Below are 7,705 nucleotides of genomic sequence, written 5' to 3'. Positions count from 1 at the left end.
TTCAATGTGAGAGGAAACCCTTCGTTCTGTTGCAGTAATACCTGGGCTATTTACTCACCCTATATGGGGGTCTTAGCACACTTATTTAAACTTTCTTCTAGCTTGAAACTAAACAAAAGCATGAAAACTGATGGAAGTAAGACTGATGGAGTTTTGGTGAAAGGCTCTAAGATTGTTTATAATCCAGCCTTGTTAATTAAAATGTGCCCGAGGCAGCCAGCTGCTTTGAGAAGTGAGGATAGGTCCCCTGTAGAAGCACTGTCCATCAGTCATACTGCTAGTAAACAACAACATAGCTTCTGGGTCTCCTACCACTTTTCAAGGTCAACTTATGTCTTACAAAAAGCATTGACAGAAAAACACAACACCCGTGTTATTGCTTGTGCAGTTGCTTCACAGTGGTCCAGTACACACCAGTAAACAAAGGAAGGTATGTTGCTGGAAGGGCAGCTCCAGGCTGGGCAGGTGGAGTCTGCCCTCCTGGAATCACCTGATAAAACCAATTAGCACAGATTAAAAGGGAAAAAAAAAATTGTGTAGAGTGACATTGATGAAAAGGAGTAATACATCTGCCTGACAAAAAGGCCAGCCAGGGTCTTGGAGCAAGATGAAGATATGTCTTTTGCTTCCCAGTCAAGCACATGTACAAAATGGAGGTCGGTGTTTAAGAACCGACACACATTTAGTACATGCAGCATCCAAATACCGTCAGGAATAGTCAGTGCTGGAGCTGTGACTCTTGGTTTAAACTTTTACAAGGTCTGACCTGGGAAGGTAATGGGAAAATCATCTTGGGTGCTTTTCTCCTTAGAGGCTGAAGCGCTAACTCAAAGCTTATTAAAACTCACTAAAGCTCATTAAAACACAAAACCTCTTCCAGCTTCCTTTTAAGACACCATTTCTTTTAAAAGCTGCACTTGAAAGTTACACCGAAGAGGAATGTCACCTTTCTTTAAGTGGAACAATAATTACACTCCCCATGATGTATATATACACGGACATACATAAATATTTCATGGCAGTGGAAAGTACCGTACAGTGGCGTTCATTCACGGCTGTAGTGAAACCAAGTCTGTGGTGTTCAATGCTTATTGCACTTGACAAAAGAAACAATTTGGATTTGAAGGTGGGAGTCACAGCTCCTAACCCTGAGTCTCAGCTGGAGGCCTCCTGGCAAAGCAGCCTGCCTTGATTCCAGCCTCTCCAAACCCACCTCTCCCTTTTACACGCGGCTTTTGATGGAGCAAAAAGCAGCTAAAATGAATGGTTTGCTAGAGGGCTTGATGAATGAGTTGTGAAACCAGGTTGTTAAAAGTGACCATTTTCTTCAGCTTGCTTTTTTTTTTCCAGCTCAAAGAAATAAAAAAAAAGAGTCCTGGCTTATTAGGGTGTTTAACAGTGACATTCACAGACTCCCAGCACACACCCTGGAGCCCCCAGCCCCGGCAGCACATGGCACTGTCTACACAGGCAGTGACAACACGAGGATAATAGAGCTGAAACTGAAACACCAGCCCTCCTCGCTGATTAAGGGGCAATTTTCTACATGCAGTAATTGGATTATACTTCAAAACCTGCTTAGAGAGAAGGAGAGAAAAGGATCTGGGCAGGCTACAAACAATGCTCATGGCAAGGCTTTCATTATTAATAATTGTTTGTCAAGCGACACCCTCGCATTCTCATCTGCAGATATGAACATTATGGGCAAGTCCCCAAGCCAGCACGGAAGGCAGATGAGGGCAGGTCATGGACAGGAGACTTGGAAGAGGTGGCTGGCAATGACCAGAGTCCCCTCAGACAGTGATGAAGGCTGTTTTGACACAGGGAGATGCAGAAACTAGCAAAGCATCTGCAAGAGAAGCTGCAATGGGAGAAAAAAATTACTGAACTTCCATTTATTGAAACAGGACCGGATTTTTTTGCTCTGTGTATGTATGGAGGAAGAACTGGCACTGGAAGCAGTTAAGAGAAAGGTGACAGGAATGATCAAGGGCGTGGATGAACTGCAACAGAAAAAGAAGCAGAAAAGACTGGGATCATTTATTTAGGAAGGAGGCAAAGCCAAATCTCTGCTCTGATAAAAGAAGGAAAACCAAAGAATGGTCAGGAGAGGGAAGTGCTGGTGTTTCGGCTTCCTTAGATTCCATACAGGGGCCGAATAAAGGAAATCAAACAACCCCCACCCCCCACCAAAAGGTTTCTGATTCAAAACCAATTCAGGGGAATACCTTTCTCACCCAACTCCTAAGACAGGTGTGGAACACTGCTCTAAAGGGCTCTGAAGCCAGAAGCCTAGCCTTACTAGCACTCAGTAAGGCACTGAACAGGCTTGACGAATCCAGAAGAAAGGCAACACCTAGCATTTACTTGCAAAGGAACAGAAAATCTCCTACTTCAATTCCATAATAAATCTCTAGTTTATTGTCCTAAGGATTGGACAGAGACATTCATGACTGACTTTCTATCTACAATAGCATTTCCTGCATCTTTTCCTGGAGCATCAGCGCCTACCACCTACCACTGATCTGTCACTGAAGGGTTTGATTTTGCAGTTTCTTCTATATTTAATGAAAAGAAAAAAATAACACAAACCAAACAACCCACTCCCAAGGCTGAAATCTCAGCTGGAGTCGATCACCCTGAGGGAAGCCTCCTTCCACAGTCAGGGATGTGAAACTGGGCAGTGCTGACAGTCACTGTCAAAATTTTGTCTGGCAGAGCCAGACACGGTCTTCCTGTGTCATTAGTCCTGGGTTGCTCTCATTATGCCAAACCTACATGTTCATCTCCTGCACTGGGATACCGGGCTGCCTTTCCAAGACCTGATGTCTCCTGCTGCTTCCACTGGGACGTTATACCTTCACCTGGGCAGGTTCATCTCAACCATGGCTTACTAGGGGGAGGGTGGTTAGCCCACAGGTACAGTGAGCTCTGTCTGGCAATTGCTAAAGCAGGTAAGGCAATCGAGGCACCATTAGGTTCCTGCCTGAACTGGTGTATTCCTGATAGATACTCCTTTTCTTTGCAGATCGACTGATATGTCTGGTAGACACATATTTCTATTTTAAATTGGATAGACAAAAAAACCCCTAAATAATCAGCTGTATGACAGATTGTTCCATTCTGCCTTATGGGGTTATTTTTGAAAATGCTACATTCAAGAGTCTTTTTTGTTTTGTTTTGTTTTACCATTGAGCAAGTGTGAAATGAACCCACAATTGTTAAACATATGTGTGCAAGTCAAAAAGCCTTGTGCCTAAAATGTGACACACAGTTACCACAGTTACAACCAGGTAAATGTGTGTCACATTTTAAACATAGTCATAGATAACTATGTTTAAATATGGCAAAACCAGTAAAACTGTTTTCTGAATGAACACTATTATCTTTAGTATTCAAATAAACTTGTTTCTGAGAGTTGCCAACCACTGACAGATACGTTAATGCAATAAACTGCTCAGAGCAGGTCAGTGGTCAGGGAACTACTACGAGTATCTCTGACAGCCCCCAGCGACTCTGGGAGAAGCTGATCTACTTCACTGGGCAAACATTTGTTTTCAGCTGCAGGCAGCAACTGATACTGTCCAATGGATGGCCAAGTGTCCAAAAGAAGTTCTTCCAGCCAGCTGGGTACAGAACCCATGACCTGAAAGACACCTATGATGCCTGGCAAAGGTATGTGTATTGGGGTATTTATACTGGTATTTCTTGACAGGCAAAACTGTCTCTCCAGTTTACTAGGGATAATCTAATTTCAGTCTGTAATCTTCAATTATTCCAAAAGGTTTTGTTTGCTCTGGGAATCTCTGCCATACAGTGGTTTGTTTTTTTTCCTGCAGGGAAGATGACAGTATACTCTCTTGTTGACACAAGTTAAAAGAATTCCTGTATATGAACTCGCTCTTCAAATCTCTTTAGTGCTAATGAGATGTGCATGCACACACATCAAAGTAAAGCACTTCCTATTTAATACTGAAGAGGAGATCAGATGGAGCAAGCTGCTGAGGTCCTAGAGCTACTAAAGAGAACATACTATTTCTTCTGATGAGCAAGGATTACTCTCTGCCTATCTAGGGATGGCCATTTTTTGGAGATGTTTCTTCTCTCTGAGGTCTTCAACTATCCCAACAAAAAGAAGAAATAAGAGAAGCAGAAAGAAATTCTAACAGCTCTCAAATTATTCAGTAATCATTAGGTGGTTTTATTAGTTAGTCTAGAAGCTTCCTCTTCAGCCCCAAATGTTTGTTTAATAAGTAGAAACTCTAGCAGATAGCTCTGGAGATTCTGGGCTAACAGGGCAATACAACATCTTTAATGTGTGTGTGCATAGTACTGAACATTTTTTCCATACAGAGACCTCTGGAGAGGGCACATATAAGTAGTATTTAACACAATCTAAATTGCTAGCTGGAATCAGAGAAAGGGCTATTAAAAGACATGTGGTACAACAGCAATTTTCTACCTCACTGTATTGCAGTCATGGAAAATTCGGTTGAAAGCAACTGGTGACAAAATCAATTACAATGTATAAATTAAGCTTGTTTTCACTCCAAATGCTGGGTTTGAAGTGTGCCTGTGGGGCTGTCCAAAATTCTTACTTTAATGCAGGATTTTGCCTTCAACTCTGAAGAGTCATTAATGCGGCCAATCAAATATTGGGTCTGATAGTGCAGACAAAAGAGCTTGGAGAGATGGAGAGATGCACAAGAGCTCTGCTGTGAACAGGCTGGGTATCTGCACACAATACAGGCTACATGGCCAGAGCCAGATGCACAATTTACAAGTTCAAACATGTTCGATCTCTTTTATAGGGTTTTAGCACCCTCTGAGAGTGGTTGGATCTGGATGAAAGCAAAGCAAGCCCTCAGTTGTGGACACTTTTGTGAATCCTAGTTTTTTGGCAAGGGATGTCCTTAAGGCAGCGGCCCCACTCTGATGCTGAGCTGTAACACATCTCACTTATTTACGCATGTCAGAGATGCATGAGCTGGAGATTTTATAGGTACAATTGTGAGGGTGTAACCCCCAAATCATGTGTCAGTGAAGATTCAGGCATGAAGAACAGTGCTCAAGATTGTAAGGACTAATTTGGAAGTGTTATGATTTAGTTTGCCTTTGAGGAACCTGAGCTTTGTTCAATTCCCCTGAAGAAGTTGAACCGGGCAGTTTCTTTTCATTATTCCAAGTGACTTGATTAATGTTTACACACACTTCCAGGGATCAGTATCACAAACTTTTCAAAAGATAAAAAAGAGAATAAAATGAAAGTATATTTTGGATTTAAAATTCAAGCTGACTCCCTTGATAGAATTTTAATTCTTTCTTTCTTAGAAAAATCTCACATCTGCATTGGACAGGTGATGTCAGTGACATTATAGAAGAGTGAAATCACTTTGAGTGAGATGAACACCGAAGTCCTGTGCTTTGGATAGCTTCTGTTGCAAAGAATTAGAAAGATTCATCACTTAGGTTAGATATTTAAATTACCTAAATTAATGAGAATGGATTTGCTGAGATTTAAAGCAAAAAATCCCAAGATTACAGACAGGAGGCTTACAAAACAAACTCAATGCAAACCCAGCAGCAAATGTGTTTCTAATTTAGTGTTTTTTTAAAAACCTGCCACAACACTGAAAAATCAAGGTGACGATGCAATTGTTCTCTTGTGGTCCTCTGTGCAGAAATTTTTTTCTCCAGTTGCATACACCTGTGGTGTCAGATGCACTTGTGAGCCCATAAAAATCATCCAGATCAGAAAGGCTTGGCAGAAAGGAATCTGATGTGAGATTTTGTGCTTTCATAGAAAGAGCTTGTCCATCTCCCTACTGATTTTCTCTTGCAGCAGTATCATCCCTCTTTATTTTTGCCTTCTCACCTGGCATGCCTCAGCAAAATCCAGAGAAGTTTAATGTAACTAAGGCACAGAAAAGCGCCTGTGCTAACAAAAATACACACATGCACAGGCAGCAGGTTTTGTTAAGGGCCTGCTTCCCCCACACTTCTTTTCTAGTGGAGCATTTAATGTGAACTGGAGATGTATGTGACGATTAGCTCCTTGCAGCCACGGGGCTCTTTCCTCAGGGGAAAACTGCACAGCAATTATTAGAGGAGCACTGCAGGAATGTGCACGGCTCTTGAACAGCTAATCAGGGGAGAGAAGGAGGTACATCCTCTGCCACCAGAAAGAAGGAATTCACCTGCCCCATTTTGTGACAAATTATAGATGTTCTCCATCTGGCTCCTTCATGACAGAAATCACAGGCCTCACCCTCCTTTGCTTCCTATTTAGATGTGAATATCTTATCGATTGGCATGCATCCTCTCTCCTGACCCTTCTGCTTTCAGGCCCTCTGCCTGCTCTCTAGACCTCTGCTACCTCCTGACAGTCAGTTTTTAATCTGTCCAGCCTCCTCACACTCCCCTTGCACTCTACCTGAATATCCTCACCATCGCTGCTCTCTTTTCTCTAATTTCCACCCTTCTTTTCACTTTTAGCAGAAATCTGACATTTTATCCAACTCTAGGAAACCCAGCATAATCAGGAGCGTTATCAGGAACACAGTGACAGAGTCCTGAGTGTTGAAGAGTCTCCTCAGAACCCTGTTACTCACCCCATCTTAAAAACCCTACTGAAGAAAAGCTGTTTAATATGCAGTAGCACCAGCACTGTTGCAGGGAAAGAGAACCAAAAAGATTCAGAGATTAATTTTTTCCTCCTTAGAGCCTGTATGTCCTGTTTGCTCATCATGACTTTTTTTCTTGGGCTTTATAAATTGTTTGGCACCTCTCTTCTCTATCTTTAGCTAGTCCTTTTTCACATCTGCCTTTTCTCCCTCATTCTGTGTCTATAATGAGCTCCTTGCTCCTATGCCTCCCTATTCTACCCAAGTTTCCTTCTTTGGCAAAAGTTTCACGCTTGTGTTAAAGAAATATGACTTCCTCTTTCAGTCCCTCAGCTACTAAATAATTTACCTGCACAACAAGTTTAATATTATTTTGGAACTTATTTGGAAAACAACTCTGAATATACCACACTGATACCCAGAAGACAAGTTCCTCCCACAACATAGCCAGGATGGGAAAAGTAACTATTTCCTCTGATAATTATTCTTTTCATGATTATTACTGTGCCTAAAAAGATAAGGCAAGAAGGGGTGGCTCTCAGAAATGGCACAACATTTCAGAAATTAACTTTTCTCTCAGGAGTCAATGAGTTAAAACACCACCAAGAATGGTTTCATCACAGCAATGAGAGTTGTTTCTACATTAAAAGGCAATGCTAAATGCTAAAAAAATTGATAAATCAGGCATAAGGATAGGTAAAACAAACAAACAAACAAACAACCCCCCCCACTGTTCTTTATAGACGAGACCACAGATACAAGGTTTTACTCCGTGCTCAAAGATTTGTTAAAAAAATTATTACATCATTTTAAAAGTTCTCCTGCTCTAGATATTTTTTTTAAATATTATTTTTTCCCAGCTTTCTTCCAACTGCATTCAACCTCTCCTGATTCAGGTGAGCTGGAGAACATGGTAATTGGAAAAGAAATCTGGTAAAAAATGAGAATAAGAGGAGGCCCACCCTTACTCCTACTGAAGTCATTGGAAACATTTCCATTACCTTCTGCAATCCCTGCCTGCAGGCACTGGGAAAAAGCTCCCAAGATTTCAAATAGACTTGTCCCAATTTTCCCTGGGCTGA

Source organism: Gallinula chloropus (genome assembly GCF_964237585.1).
Source record: "Gallinula chloropus genome assembly, chromosome: 14".
Lineage (NCBI taxonomy): Eukaryota > Metazoa > Chordata > Aves > Gruiformes > Rallidae > Gallinula > Gallinula chloropus.
This window is presented reverse-complemented; position numbering follows the sequence as displayed.